We start from the raw sequence: 17121 nt of genomic DNA on the forward strand, positions 1-17121 counted from the left end.
CTAATGCCTCTGAAAATCAGGGCCTAATTTAATGCAGTTCTTAGCTCCCTCAACTAATTAAAGCCAGTGGGGGCTGAGAGTACTCAGTATTTTACAGGAGACATTCAGTATCTTGTAGGATTGGACCCTCAATGTGAAAGCTTTTTATCGTAGAAAGATACCCAAATTCACTGAGTTATTGCCGGTTTTTCTGTGTTGTATTCACAAAATGTCTGTGTGTATGGCATTTGTCTTAATTCTTGAAAATGTGCAATATACCTTGTTAGTGTCCACAGATGTATTTACAGAAGCGTTACAAAGATTCCCAGACAAATACATTAAACTGGAATTAAGATTGCGAGTACATGTGGCGAAGTCCCAAATCGTTCAGTTATGAATGTTTCAGACACATCTGGCCATTCAGATTTGCCCTTTACTCTTAACCCAGACCATTCTAGAATCTTATTATATACATTGGTGTAGTCTGAAATAGTATCCAACATACCTGTGAGTCTTGGCAGATAGGCCTGGTGCAAACAGCACAAAATTTAAAAAGGTGGTTAAAATAGAATACACTCCTTGTTGCAAATACTTCTAAAGTTTTTAAAGATGTCACAGCACTTAAACCTGATTTAAAAAACCACTCAAGCAGCCAACAATACTGCTTACTTACCTGGTATGGCCCTGTAATTCAAAGTGGATCAGAATTACATTAATCACATTTCGGATACCTGGAGATGGTCTCTTGAGGTGGGAGGTTGCCCAGCAGATCTCTTGTCAAGTTTCATTATAACTTCTTGCACTGTGGATTCCGTGGTAGCCCCTCTCACTTCTGTTAGCCTGGAACACTTCCCAGCCAGCATCGTGGGACAGCAGCCATGCTGACTCATGCTTCTGCTCACATCCTTCTCCCATGCATTTACAAATCTGGACCCACTCTCTTCGCCATGTAAAAATCTGTGGATGTGCAGGACTCCCAGCCAGTGCTTTGGCTCTGAATACTGGATTGCCTTCAGTTTCTTTGCACTACATGGAAATTGATTTAAGAGAAACCTTTTTAAACAGCAGTAAAGGGTTGTTAGTGGAATATGGATATGTTTCCACACATCACTTTTGAATCCAGGGAGAACTGGGGTGGGTAAGGTATCAGTGCATACAAGTTCTACTCTAACTATCTAGGACAGTCTTTTGTGCTTAGTTATTGCTCTCTACATTCAGTTCAAAAGCGTAACTGAACTCTTTAAGATTTAGGAAGTGCAGAGTCCTATAGCAGTTCCATAATTTAGATATCAGTAGGTATTGCTGCTCCAGTTAATGTACCTGCTTGCTATATTGCAGACTAAGGATACCTTGGAGCACAGCCGCAGTAAACTTTAAGGCGTTTTACCATATTATGTCTTTCTTGTTTTAGAGCAAATATTTCCATTAATTTTGTAGGGTTGATAACATCTCCAAAATCCCATTGACCGAAATATATTTATTAGTCAGTAGCAACGTATGAAGATCATTACTGTGTTCATCTTTTCTTTGACCACCATGAACCATGCTTTCAGTAGATATTCCAACTAAGACAGAATGAATTGAATCAAGTGATGAAATGTCAAGCCAGTCAACCAAGCAGCTAATACCAGTGTTTACAATTATTGGATGTTTTAATACACACAGGGCTACAATTACATTTTCATCCCCTCGTTGCTGAATTAAAAAAAGTATCTATTTTGTTCCTGTCTGCATTTTTGCAAGGTTATATATATATATTATATATTATATATATATATATATATATATATATATATATATATATTCTAGCTCTTATGCTGTGCTTTCCATCACTAGATCTCAGAGTGCTTTACAAAAGAGGTCTGTATCATTATCTCCATTTTTGGGAAGGTGAGGCACAGAGAGGGAAGTGACTTCCCCCCCTCAGGTGTATCTATTCGCCTGGTTTTGCATGCTTGAAGAGGGAAAAGGCAGGTGGCTTTCTGCCCCTTCTCTGCTGCCTCCAAATTCTGGGGGCAGCCAGGGTCTTGTTTGGCTTTCAGTGTAAGTTTTAGAGCATCCTCGGGGTTGCTCTATCTTGTGCTGGCCTATATGGTCCCTATGGGGTTGTTCTGGCAGGATTGATAGAGCATATTGCCCTTGTACACTGGTGGTCCCAACATACCACCTATGTCAACTGGGCTAAGAGCAGATAATTTAGGGCCAGCTGTGTGGACTTCATGCTACTCAGGGATTACCATATCCAAGCGCTCTTTAAATCGGCTTTCCATTGGTGCAAAGGGGACAGAGCAGAGGCCAGGATCTGAAAGAGGATATATTTCTATTTATACTCCTTAGAAGGAGACCAGAGGTTGGGGGAAGCTGAAGGAAAGTTAAGGAAGCATTTTCCTTTCCCTTCCTGTGTACCTGCAGAAAGCAACAAGCTCCAGTGACGCTTAGAAAGCTTGCCAGACAAATTTTAGGAGGCCCTATGGGGTCACCCCTGACTCTCAATGAACGTTAGGGCTTGGCTACACTTGCGAGTTAGAGCACATTAAAGGAGCCCCGGATGCACTAGCTCACTACCCGTCCACACTGGCAAGGCATGTAGAGCGATCTGACTCCACGGCTACAGTGCTCCTGGTACTCCACCTCGGCGAGTGGAATAACATTTTGTGTGCCCCTGCTGGAGCGCCGTGGCGCCAGTGTGGACACCCTGGTCTGTTAGCATGCTCTCCAGAAGTGTCCTCCAGAAGTGTCCCACAATGCCTGTTCTAGCCACTGTGATCATCACTTTGAACTCTACTGCCCTGCCCTTAGGTGACGAACCTTCAGACCCGCCCTTTAAATTCTCTGGGAATTTTGAAAATCCCCTTCCTGTTTGCTCAGCCAGGCACGGAGTGCTCTCAGCAAATCTTTCCAGGTGACCATGCCTCCACACGCCAGGCAATCCCCAGTATGGAGCAATGGCGAGGTGCTGGACCTCATCAGTGTTTGGGGGGAGGAAGCTGTCCAGTCCCAGCTGCGCTCCAGCTGTAGGAATTACAATACCTTTGGGCAGATATCAAGGGACATGACAGAGACTCACTGCAGTGCAGGGTTAAAGTGAAGGACCTGCGGAATGCCACCACAAAGCCCGTGAGGCAAACAGCCACTCCGGTGCTGCCCCTGCGACCTGCCGTTCCCACAAAGAGCTGGATGCAATACTTGGGGGCGACCCCACCTCCATTCCGAGTACCACCATGGACACTTCAGAGCCCAGTTCAACAAGGCGGGAGGAGGAGGAGGAGGAGCAAAGCGGGAGCGAGGGTGCTGAGATGGAGGAAGATACCCCAGAATCCCTAGATGCGTGCAGCCAGGAGCTGTTGTCAAGCCAGGAGGTAGCCAGTTGCAGCGGCCAGTGGTTGGGGAAGGACAAACACCAGAGGAGGTTCCCGGTAAGCGTCTTTTATTTTGGGAAGGAAGTTATTCGGTGCAGGCTCTTGGGATGAGAAGGGTTAGGGCTGCATACATGCCTAGATGCGGAATAGGCGTTGATGTGCTCTCTCATCGCGGTAATCAGCTTCAGTGATCTCTTCAAAGGTCTCATCCAGAATTTGGGCAATGCGCTTGCGCAGGTTTCTCGGGAGAGCCACTGTGGTTCTTGTCCCAGTAAAGCTAACTTGTCTGCACCACTGTGCCGTGAGGGGCGGGGGACCACTGCTGCACACAGGCAAGTTGCATATGGGCCAGGGCAGAAGCCGCATTGTAGTAGAAGACCCTCCCTTGCTTCCCAGGTCACCTCCAGCAGAGAGAGATCTTCCAGGACGAACTCCTGTGGAAAATATGGGGACAGTGTTCAGTATAGGGGCCCCCTCCCACTGTTGGCTCTCCCCAAAGCACAGAAACCCAGAGGACGGTACAGCCATGAAACAATCAGTCACGCTTGACCCTGTGCTTACTTACCATTTTGGGGCTCCCGTGGATTATGTGCACTTGCTTTGGGACAGATAAATTATGCTATTGTGTAGACTGTGTTTGCCCTTAAGTACGGGGGAATCATTGCTCTGTCTGGTGTGAACAATGCTGCCTCTGTTAAGTGTTGCATTTTGCCTTTACAGATGCAAGCTTGAGATCTCAGCCATCTGTTTTATCACCGACCAAAAGACTCCAAAGAATCAGAAAGAGGCCACGTAGAAGCAAGGAAGACATGTTGCATGAAGTAATGAAAATTGAAAAGTGCAGGAGTGGCGGGACACTGAAAGGAGGATCTGCCAGCAGAATGAGGAGCGCCGGCACAAAAGCGCTATGCTCCAGCAGCAAAGCACGGATCGGCTGATAAACATAATGGAGCACTAAGCAGACTTGATCCAGGTGCTCGTAGCCATGCAGGTGAAGCACTACCGCGCCTGCAGTCCTTGTCCCAAAACTCTTTCCCTTGTGCCCCCATGTCACCTCCAACCCACTTTTCCGAACATCCAGGTTCTTACCGCCACCAGCTTCTCCAACAACTGTAGCTTCACCACCCAGGCCTGAAAACTACGACCCTTACCCACTGCACTCAACCCCCATCACCATGCAGGATAGCCATCCTGAAGTGCAGCACTCATTGCACAGCATTCCAGACAGGAAGGCTGAGTATGATAACAGGACATACGCAAATCTTTGATTGTACCATTCCCCACCCCACCCCCTTGCCCTTTGTTTCCGAAGCAGTTGTGTTTCTTTTCAATAAATAAATGGATTTTTTGGCTTTGAAAACATTCTTTATAATTGCATAAAGTAAAATACCTTAGCGCAGGAAAGAAACAGGCACTGCAGGTCAGCGTAGGAAACACAGATTCCTACTAACCACTGAAGGGCACCAGACATTACTGGTGGCTTTCAGTCTCAAATTGCTCCCTCAAGGCATCCCTAATCCTTGCAACCCCATGCTGGGCCCCTCTAGTAGCCCTGCTCTCTGGCTGTTCAAATTCAGCCTCCAGGTGTTGAACCTCCGAGTTCCATGCCTGAGTGAATCGTTCACCCTTCCCTTCACAAATGTTATGGAGGGTACAGCACGCGGATATAACCGCAGGGATGCTGTCATCAGCCAGGTCCAGCTTCCCATACAGAGAGAGCACCAGCAGCCCTTTAAACAGCCAAAAGCACACTCCACAGTCATTCTGCACCGGCTCAGCCTGTTGTTGAACCGCTCCTTGCTGCTGTCAAGGCTCCCTGTGTAGGGTTTCATGAGCAACGGCATTAAAGGGTAAGTGGGGTCTCCAAAGATCACAGTGGGCATTTCGACTTCCCCTACGGTGATCTTCTGGTCTGGGAAAAAAAGTCCCGGTTTGCAGCTTCCTGAACAGGCCAGTGTTCCGAAAGATGCGTGCATCATGCACCTTTCCGGGCCAGCCTGCGTTAATGTCAATGAAACGCCCACGGTGATCCACAAGCGCCTGGAGAACCATAGAGAAATACCCCTTCTGATTAACGGACTTGGAGGCTAGGTGGGCTGGTGCCAGAATTGGAATATGTGTCCCATCTATCACCCCTCTGCAGTTAGGAAAACCCATTTGCGCAAAGCCATCCACAGTGTCATGCACGTTACCCAGAGTCATGGTTCTTCTGAGCAGGATGCGATTAATGGGTCTGCAAACTTGCATCAACACAATTCCTATGGTAGACTTTCCCACCCCAAACTGGTTAGCGACCGATTGGTAGCTGTCTGGAGTTGCCAGCTTCCAGACTGCAATAGCCACCCGCTTCTCCATGGTCAGGGCAGCTCTCAGTCTCGTGTCCTTGCGCCGCAGGGTGGGGGCGAGCTCCTCACACAGTCCCATGAAAGTGGCTTTTCTCATCCAAAAGTTCTGCAGCCACTGCTCATCATCGCAGACTTGCATGACCATGTGATCCCACAATTCAGTGCTTGTTTCCCAAGCCCAAAACTGGCGTTCCACGGTGGTGAGCATGTCCATGAATGCCACAAGCAAATTCGTGTCATATGCGTTATTCGAGTCAATATCATTATTGGAGCCCTCACTGTCACTTTGGATCATAAAGAATAACTCGACTGCCAACGTGACGTGCTGGCGAGACTCGTCAGCATACTCCTCAGCAGTTCAGGCTCCATTCCCGCAGACTGAAAGAGAAGACAGAGCGCGCAGCACAAAAACCGCTGAAAGATGGCGCCAAATGTGGACGGAAGCACAGGGATTGCTGGGATGCGATCTGATGCGATCTGCTCTGCACCCCCCATCCCCTTCCCACAAGCCACAGCGCCAGAATGGGAAGAGGTGCTCTGTGGGATAGCTGCCCGTAATGCACCGCTCCCAATGCTGCTGCAAGTACCGCAAGTGTCGCCACGCCAGTGCGCTTGCAGCTGTCAGTGTGGACAGACTGCAGCGCTTTCCCTACTGCGCTTTCCGAAGGCGGGTTTAACTCAAAGTGCTCTACATCTGCAAGTGTAGCCATGCCCTTTGACTCATTAGGGACCTACATCCTTCTCTAAGCCTTAGGTGGCTCAGAAGGACCATTCTCCCCAAGTGCTAATGAGCAATCTCAGGGTTTAGCTACACTTGCAAGTTAGAGTGCATTAAAGCAGCGCCAGGCGCCCTAACTTACGACCCGTCCACACTTAGAGCACCTGGACTCTGCAGCTGGAGTGCTCCTGGTAATCCACCTCCACGAGAAGCATAACACTTGCTGCGCCTCGGCTGAAACGCCCTGACATCAGTGTGAATGAGGTGTTGCATTACTGTGCTGCAATCGGCCTTCGGAAATGTCCTATAATCCCCTTAAGTCAAGTGGCCCCTCTTGTCATTGTTTTGGAATCGGCTGTAGGAGTGCGATATGCCCTTTCAAAGCTCAGTTTCTGACAGCCAGCATACTTATCTGCTCCAGGACAAAGCAACCATTAGTGTGGAATGTTGCTTGCTGTGAGTGTGAGAGAGAGAGAGACGTGGGGGGAGGGGTGTGTGCTGCTGTCCGAACTTACAAGACAGCATGCTGACATGCTCTCAGCCCCCCAAAAACCCACTCTCTCTCCCCCCACATCCACACAACACATTCCCTGTCACACTCCACCCCATCCCCCCCATTTGAAAAGCACGTTGCAGCCACTTGCATGCTGGGATAGCTTCCACAATGCACTGCTCTCTGTGGCATTGCAAGAGCTGCTAATGTGGCCACGCCAGTGTGCTTGAATCTGACAGTGTGGACACACTGCAGCATTTTCCCTATTGCACTCTCCGAGGGCTAGTTTAACTCACAGCACTCTACATCTGCAAGTGTAGCCATGCCCTCAGCTTCAGTCTACACTTCAAGTGCTGTAGTGAAGACACTTGCTACAGTGACACAAGTTGTTTTTTCCGTATCTTTAGTAAATCCATCCCCTGGAGAGGCCATTGCTAGTAGGTGGAAGAATTCTTCCATCGACCTAGCTGTGTCTCTGGTGGGAGTTAGGCTGACCTAACTGAGTCAGGCAAGGAGTGAAATTATTCACAGCCCTCAGCAATGTAGCCAGATCAAACTAATTTTTAGTTGTAGACGAGGCCTAAAATTCACAGAGGAGGTCATTAGCCATCTTTGACTTATGAGGTTGGAGCTCTGGTGACCCTCCTAAGGTAGTGTGAGTCACAAGGGAAAAACAGAGGGCCTGAACCCGCAAGGTGCTGGGTGCCTCCTGAGTGCTCTATGATTGCATTGACTTCCAGCCCTCTTGAGTTCATTTGGATTAAGGGTTCTGTCACCTTGCAGGAGTGAACCCATAAAATGTATAATGAAAACAGTGGTAGGTAAGTGATACCTAAAACAAGCAGAATACATGTGAACAAATCCATTTCTAGATCAAACAGTCCAAGTGGAGGCAGATTTCTAAGCAGGTAAAAGTTAAGTATAGCCGTGTCTGTCTCAGGGAGACCACTTTTCCCATAAGAGAGTTAATCTGAAAGTTTGTCATTCTTTTGTCAAAGTTTGTCACAGCTGTCATTCTTTCCATCTCCCAGTTCTGAGCCTTGCACAATGCTGATTAACTAGTAATAATAATAATTTCTCTGTGATCACTCATGACTACCTGGAGTTGAAATTTGCTTACATTGTTTGATCTTTTTATTAAAAGTAGTAGAAAGACTATTGATTGTACATTGAAAATTTCAGTAACTCTGTTTCCTAGGAGTAATTATAATTTGTAAACTATGTGGTAGCTGGACTGTTTTTGATAATCTGAACCTTTATGGCTGCCTCTTTTCCTTTTAATGATAAAAAGAAATCATACTGTATCTCTAGCGCCACCAAGTGACTACAAAGTCAGTTAAACTATGAGTCATTAAGGTTTTGATCCTTCAAAACCATCTGCCTGGAAATGCAGCTGTAGGTGTCAGCCCATGTGGGTCACTTTGCAGAATAGAGCCCTTCCATTATTTGGTCAAAAAAATATGCATGTTTGTTTGTTTGTATGTTAGATATAAGTCTGGTAGTTCCCTCTCAAGATCTGCTTTTGTTGTTTAATGTTATCTGAAGCAGTCTGATTAGAATGATCATTTCTGGACTCTGATTTGTTGTCTATTATTCCATGCTGCCAGAGGCATTATGAAACTCCCTGCTAGGTTCAGCTTGAATGGTAGGAGATGGGAAGGTCTCTTCCCCTGACTTTTGTATTGATACCTTGCTCTGCTGCATCACTCCTTTCTGTGTTCACTAACAGCGGGGTATTGGTCACATCCTAGTCTCCCAGCAAAGCAACACAACAAAGAAACAATATAGAGTATGAAATTGGGGTCGGGGGAGGAGAAAAGGGGCGACCAATATGACTGAGAGGAGAGAAAAAGGGAGGAGCAATTCCTGCCTGGAGTGGAGCACCCGTTACACAACAACCATCTCCTCTCTGCTGAACTGTTTCTCTTCTGCATTCCCGTCCATATTATTTCTTACCCTTCAATTATAAAATGAGCATAATGTTTCTGTGATGGGTTCCCCACAGGGTGCCACTTGGAACTGGGGTACCACTGAGCCCACCTGACCCACCAGCCTGGGTTCCCTTTACACTCTACTGCTATGCAGCCTGTCAAGTCCTTCCCCCAGGCTTCAGACTGCACTTTCTCAGCACAGATAGGGACACACCCAGCTGTAGTTACACACACAGATGCTGAGATCAGTTCTGCATGGGAAGGCTCTGCTAAGGAACTGCCCAGTACTCAAGTGCACACCCCCTCTACAGAGTAAACCCCAAATTATACCATCTTGCGCTGCACAGAGAACTGTACAGCATAAGTTCATAAAATTCACCCTCTCCCTCAATGTGGAGAGAGAAATGCAACAGCTTTTTGCCCTAAGTATTGTTTCCAAACACTGGTTTTAGACAAAACAAAAACAATTTTATTAACTACAAAAGATAGATTTTAAGTGATAGCAAACAGATCAAAGCAGATTACTGAGCAAATAAAACAAACCCTCAAACTAAGCTTAAGGTACTAAGGAAACTGGTACAAGTAGCAAATTCTCACCCTAAATGATGTTTTAGGCAGATTGCAGAGATTCTTGAAAACCAGCTGCACTGACCTGCAGCTTAGAACTTCAGATATTTCATCCACAGGCTAGACACCCTTCCAGCCTGGGCTCAGCTCTTCTCCTCCCCTCAATCTTTGTTTCTTAGATGTTTCCAGCAGTCATCCTGGGTGGGGATTCTCAAATGAACCTCAATTACGTCACTCCCCTGCCTTAAATAGATTTTACATATGGCAGGAATCCTTTGTCTTCCAGTGTGATTCCCACGTCCGGCTAGTGGAAAAGTACTAATTTTATCATGGAGTCTAGTATCAGGTGACTTGATCACATGACCCTGCAGCCATAACTCAAAGTCTCTTTGCAGCATCCACAGGAAGGCTTTCCAGGAAGGTAGGAGATTAGCATCTTCAAAAATCTATCGTTTTTCCCAATGGCCCTTTCCAGCCAGCAGTCAAACCAATTGCCTTCTGTCTAGTTGGTATTCCCCAGGTGTAAACACATTTGTAATAGGTGCATAGACAATATTCCTGACTTCAGATACAAAAATGATACATGCATACAAATCTGATAATCATATTCAGTAAATCATAACCTTTCCAATGATATTTCACATGACCCATCTTGCATAAAATACATCTTAGTTATGCCATTATCATATTATAACAATATTTCTATAAATAATATGGGGCGTAGTGTCACAGTTTCCCCCTCTGATCACCACCATTCCTCCTCCTCCTGCCTGGATGGTCTGATGATGGTTCTAGATTCTGAGGTATGGTTTAAAATCCAAGTATTCTGTCCCGAAAGGCACTAAACACTCCCCCTCTCTCATTGTCAATGGGAGAGGATTGGACTCCATTTTTTCCCCTCTATCCTCATACCTCCAACTATTATTCTATCATCATCTTGCCACTCACTTAAAGTGTATTTGGGAGTGTGGGGTGTTTGTTTCTCTTTGCCTATTTCTCTGAGGGAAGCTAATTTTATTTAAGGGACAATTTAATTCCATCAATACACCCTCCCTCTCTTTCTCATTTCTCTTGCCCAGCTTGTAGGTGTCAGTTTCTGCATCTTTAAATATGAACTTGATGGATAGTACTAGGATTCAGTTCGCAACCTGGCTTGTCCTCTGTGCTGGCCTATCATACTGGCAGCAATTTATTTATCATGTTGTTTACTAAATCATTAATATCCTTTTGACAGAACAGATGTGGCTGCCCAACTAAACTAAAGGAGTGACTTCCTTATCCAGAAGCATCAGATTGCGATCAGGAGCATGCCATGCTGTTCTCATATTCTAGCATAATTGGAAAAAACATGGAGTTTATGATTGGGACACAGAAAATTTTCACCACAAGGCAGAGATTTTGCTTTTCTTGCAGAAAATGTTCACCCAATACTAGCTATGGTTCTGTCTTAACAGGACTTGATTAGTGGGATGAATAAAGTATCACCATATCAAGTTCAAACTACTTGTCCTTGTCTCCCAGTTAGTTACCCTTGTCTCTGTTTTTCCCTTTTCATCCTCTTCCTTTTCTGCTCTCTCATCTTGGTATCTCACTGACATCCTTTTCTGGACTTTTTTTATCAGAACCATTTGTATGGAAATTCCTGAGCTGGTCCACAAGGGATCTTCTTGTTCACATGTTTCCTGAATACCCACTTCTTCCATGAAATCCTCAAAATTAACCAACTAAAACATTTATCTTAATCTCCCCACCACCACCACCAAAATAAAAGGATCCTTCTTCATGCCATGATGCTGTACATTAGGCCTCAATGGATTATCTTGCAGGTGTAATTCCTGTCCTTTCTCTTCCTGTCTTGTTACCCCCCCCCCCATTGCATCACTGATGATACTAGTTTGTAAGATGTTTGGCGCACCGATTATATCTATTTATCTGTTTGGGGCAATTCCTAGCAAATTCTTGAGTGCCATGAGAATGAGTAAGAATATAGTTATAGAGTATTTGCCAAATATTGTGCACTTAGTCATTTTTAAATTGCTTTAATAATACTTTTAAAGTTCCATACATTTTAAAATAATCTTTGTCCCTTATAGTTCATATTTGGCATGATTCCCTGTCCTTACTGAGGCAAAACTACTGTATTTAAAGGGTTTTTTGCTGGAGTAGGGACTGCAGAACGGGGCCTAATGTTCATGAGGCTGCTGATGTCTGAGCGTAGCTTGGAAGCATAGCTTGGAAGCTGATCCAAGCAGGATTGAGCCACATTACACTGGAGTAAATAAAGAGAGGATCCAGTTTTTTAGTACAGTGAGTTCACAAAAACATTAAGGGAAGCAGCCACTGAGACCATTTTATTATTGTATTGTGGTAGCACTCAAAGGCCCCAAGTTTTGAGGCTTCATTGTGCTAAGAACTGTACAAACTCCTAGCAAAACTTAATACTTCTTGTAATAGGAGGAGTGGGACACATCCAGGTTTTCAGCATGCTTCTTGAACACAGTTAAAACATGGTAAGGACCTGTCTACACTACAAGTTGAAACCATGCTTTAACTGTGTCATGGGGCAGCTGGATTTTAACACCGCTGCATTAGCAGTGTGAACTGGGACTAAGAGAGGTGCATCTGGAAAAATGTAAGGAGTTGTTTGAAACATTAATCGGAGGGGTTCTTGTCTTCTGAACTGGGTATTGGTTTTTACAAAGCCAAAAATATTCATTTGGGTCAGAGGGGAGGGGTGGGATCTTCCCACCTGATCTAGAAATACCTGCCCCTTCTTCCCGCCATACCCTTGGGTTTGGGTTCCCATTTTAAATATTTCAATAGGTGGGCATAATGTAATTTTGTAATTCCACAACTGGGTAAGGAGTCATTTTTACATCTTTGGTATCTTCACACTCCAAAATCTGCTTTAAATAAAGCAAACTCCAAAACTGACACAGGAACTCTTTTTGTATGTTTGGATGGTGTTTTAGCTCATTTTGCCCTGGAAGGGGACATTTTAAAAAATGTACTTGGAAGGAGATAAAAAGGACATTATTGGGTTTAAAAATATTTTTTAGCTGTATCACCAGTAAGGCTGGTTTATTGAAACTGAAAATTTTGACACTCTAACTTCTTCTTCACCCTTTCTGTTGTTTCCATTTCGCCTTTAACTCAATTTGGACAATAAAACATACTCTAGTCACTTTCACTTCTGGGTCTTATGTACTAGTACAATGCTGCAACATTGGGGTGGCAGACATTACGCAGGGAACCTCTAAATCCAAACACAAAACAGTGACATGAAAGAAAATAATAAAAGCACTTCTATTAATATTTGGTTTTGTAAGTTCTCCCTCTCCCAGCTCCTTCCTTTTTAAACAAAGCCTAATTGCTTAAACCCTAAGTATCTGATAGTGTCCTCTTTAGGGCTTGATCCAAAGCCCACTGAAATCAATAGAAAGACTCCCATGGACTTCAGTGGGCTGTGGATCAGGCCCTATGATTAAGATGCTAATCCTGAACTGAATTTATGTTTTTGAGAACATGGAAGTCTCTCCACTGGAAAACAAATAAAAACAACGCTAATATTCATTAATATTTTCATACCTTTGAGCATAAAATGTTATCCAATTTTAGAATTAACGTCTGACTGTCCTCAAATCAAAACCACACCTCTCCCAGCACCATATCATTGAGATTGTCTTTCAGTTGAACTGCAGCCACTAAAACTGAGCTACTTTATCTTTCTTTTCTAACTGAAGAATGGAATTCATTGGTGAAATCTGTATTTTAAAATAAAAAAATTAGTTCCACTTTTAAATATTGTTATCCCATAAACCTTCACCCACAACTCCCCACCCCTTTAGACCAAAACATTTAACTACAGAAACTGTTCAGACTCTGAGAATTGCTCCTCTTTCACTTATGATACTTGAAATACACAATATTCAGAATTTCTAATAGTTACTGTGTCCCCTATGGAAGCATTTAGCAGGAAATAGGCAGAGTTGGTAAGAGAAGAGGTATTCTAGTTCTAGGAAGAAGTTTTTTAGCTATCCCCACTATTTAACTTACATATGCCTCCTGTAAGATATAGTGAAGTCTCTTTTTCTTTCATTTAGACTAATTTAATGACCACAATGGGATCAGACTAGTACAGGGTTACATGGAATTAGAGCCAATGCTCCAGTTTGAACTGAGCAAAACCTGTTTTTCTTTACACCAATTAATTTCAAATAATCCACTACGTTCTATCACAAGAGAACAATTTGTTTGCAAGTCACGTCATTGTTTTAAACAAATAAATTACATAGCTCCATCAGTTATGTAATCACATTTGAACTCACATTGAACAGGTGGCTGGAGTTTTTCACAAACTTGTGGGCAGTAAGGGAAAGAGGGCATAAATAATGTTCCAATAACAATTACAGGAGTGTGCATGATCTGTAGCTTCTTAAGAACTGTTTCATGATGTGGGTAATCTTTTTTTAGATAGGACCTTAAGCAACTCATGCGTCTTTAAAAAGAAAAACTCAAATGCAAGACTAAAATACTTGATTTTTTTATGTTGCTCAATATGGATATAGGAGACACTATTAAAAAGTGAACTTCCTGCAGACAGGGATTCATGTGACTAAATTTGCATTACTATGTATTGTTTCCCATAGAAATTCATTTCACACAGCTCATAGGAAATGTGCACTTTTTAGCTCTTACATCTTGCAAACAGGTGTTTCAGAACATAGTCTGAAATTTTCAAAGCTGCCTAAAGGACTTGGCATCTAAAACCCCCTAAAACTAAGGCTATGTCTCCACTACCACGGTAAGTCGACCTACGCTATGCAACTCCAGCTACGTGAATAACGTAGCTGGAGTCTATGTACCTTAGGTCGAGTTACCGCGGGGTCTACACCACGGGGAGTTGACAGGAGAAAATCTTACCTTACTTTTCTTGTCGGGGGTAGAGTACAGGGGTCAACTGGAGAGTGATCTGCTGTCGATTTGGTGGGTCTACACTAGACCTGCTAAATGGACTGCCGGTGGATCGATCTCAGAGTGTTGATTTTAGCTGTCGTGTAGACCTGCCCTAAATGAGTATTGTGTGAGCAAATACTCTGAAACTCACAGCCAGAGTATTCTGTTATCTTTTCTCTTTAAGGGTTCATTAGTATATTTGTTTATGGATAAAACAGACCTTGTCCATGTATTCAACAAGAAAATATTTTTCAGTTATGTCAAACAATTCTTCCAGTGCAGTGGTTTTCAACCTGTGGTCCATGGAGCCCCGGGGGTCTGCAGACTATGTCTAAGATTTCCAAGGGGGTCCATACCTCCATTAAAAAATTGTTAGGGGTCCACACATGAAAAAACGTTGAAAATCGCTCTTCTAGTGGCACTTACCTTAAGATAGATCAGTTACTTTGAATATTTCTGCCACTTGGCATTTCTGTATCACCTTACATCCAAGGGCCTTAAAGTGTCTTTCAAATCTTAATGAGTAAGCTTCACATGGTGGTTGAAATACCAATGGTCAGCCTGCACTAGAGCTCCCACCATTGCTACTGCTGCTGGCGCTGCATTAGCAGTACAATGGAAAGAAATATGGGGCGGGGGGGAGAGAGTGCTAAAAGGCATTTTAACAACAGTGTAAAGCTATTCTGAACTGGGTAGTGTATAACAAGGCATGGATTAGTGCTTCGAGCAGGAGTAGATGACACTGTGTTTAAAACACCGGTAGCCTTTAGCAGCTGTATATACTAGACAGAGGAGCTGCATGAGTGGTAGTCACACTGCGGAATGTTAAAGGGGAAAGAGTTAGAATAGACAGGTGTTGTTTGATATTTGTAAAAGTTGCCTCTCTTATTTGATTTTGCTTTGGGCTTCCTTCTGATACTGTTTCCATGTGAGCAGGAGCTAGATTAAGAGTTGACTTCAGTGGGAGCTTTAAGTTCACAAGAGCTGTAGAGTGGGACTCATATGTAGGAAGGGGTGTGCATGGTTAGGGGGAGTCTCCATAAAATGTCTGCAGATTACATAAACCAGCGTAAAAGCCCTCACATATTTTACTGTAATTTTCCACAGATTTCTTCTGCACTCTGTATCAAAGTTATGTATTTTGCTTACACCATTGTCTTCATGTGGCAAGTAATTGGTACAGCAGGTCCATGTTTATAACTATTGGGTAAAATTTTCAGATGCGCCTAAGTCCCCCTTGGAGCCTAAATCCTATTGAATTTAAATGGGATTTAAGAGCCAAAGTGACCAAGGCACTTTTGAAAATGTTACCTATTTTTTTTTTTTGCATAAACATCAAAAAAAGATCTTTATTACAAATATATGAAGAAATTGTTTTTTGTTGTTTATATGGGAAGGGGTTTGTGTGTATTAAAGAATGTATGATACATGCTAGTGAGTCTGTATTATGTCTCAAAGGTCGAATTGTATATCTTTTGTCCATTTAATATTCTGGGCTTGACTCACGAGTGCTGACCACCTGCAAACCCTGTGGCCTCCAGTAGGGATTGTAAATGTTTAGCCCCTCCTTAAATCAAGCCCTTTTATGAGTGGAATTTATCCACATCATTCACCTCTTTAAACTGTAGTTACACCAATGTCCAATCTTTACAGTCCAGAATATTTCAGTCACAAAATATTCTAAGTCAGCATCATTTGGTAAGAGAAGTTCATCCCCTCATAGGGATGATCTACAAAGGTTTGTAATAAAAATTGGGCTTGTGACCTTCTTTGTGATATGTAAAGAAGGCCTGGAAGTAGGTTTGGTTTTCAGTGTTGTTTCTGGGAGTGGGGGTGTCTTTTATTAGATTTTTTTCTGCTTGCTTATTAACCATAGAAACATTAGGAAAGTTAATTTTGTTTTTCCCTGGTTTTGCTGGAGGCCTTCTTGACAGTCTCAGAGCATGTTTATTATGAGCTCGTAACACCTTCATTGAAGGAAGTGTTGCGATGAATCTTTAGTAAAGGGTTCCTTTCTCCAAAATGTTCATTAGTCATTGAAGTTAAATAGGTATAAACTGAGTTTTAAATGTTCTGACTAAAAATGTCTTCCTTTCTCAGTTGCTCAGCTTTTGCTGTCTTGGTCTTTTTGAAGTGTTGTGCTTTGTATAATATGCTATGTGCTTATAACAAAATGAGTGATCATACCTGTTACACCACTGTAAGGTAAAACTTGGGGGAAAGTGTGAGACTTCTGCACAAGCTACTTAGATTTGTTTAATCATGAACAATTACACTTGTACTATTTAGTGTGTGTATGTGCCTGTATTGATTAATACACCAAAGTCATAGTGAGCATCCCATTGTGACGAAAAGAGAGAGATGCTCTGATACTGCTATTAAAGCAAGTCTTTGAAATTCAACATGGCGACTGTTTTGAGGTCAGAGATGTGCCTTTTGTTCATCCCAGGAATTTTTATGCAGCTTTGCCCGAATAAAAATTGCTTTTTGAAAATCACCATTTCCTATCTCCAGCTTGTGTTTTGCGAAATGTAATTTTGGTAGCATGTCAGAATCCCTGAACATTCTAAGACCAGTCCTCACTGCCCCGTCCCTCACAACGCCTGGGAAGAGAGATCACCTGGCAGCAGAATAAATTCCCAGTGATCAATCCCTGCCTCTGCGGTCATAACCTGCAAATGTGACATGAACCCCGGAACAGAAACAAACGCCAATAATAATGGGGAACCAGGAGAACATGAGTTCAAGACTCATTTATCATTAATGTTTATAT

General features: G+C 43.4%; 1 protein-coding gene across 2 annotated transcripts in view; it reads left to right on the top strand.

Annotated features, from left to right (window-relative positions):
- Positions 1-17121, top strand: part of SMIM14 (small integral membrane protein 14) — a 72936-nt gene that overhangs the window by 24074 nt on the left and 31741 nt on the right. The window lies entirely within an intron of this gene.

This window comes from Lepidochelys olivacea, assembly GCF_965140295.1.
Source record: "Lepidochelys olivacea isolate rLepOli2 genome assembly, chromosome: 4".
Taxonomy (NCBI): domain Eukaryota; kingdom Metazoa; phylum Chordata; order Testudines; family Cheloniidae; genus Lepidochelys; species Lepidochelys olivacea.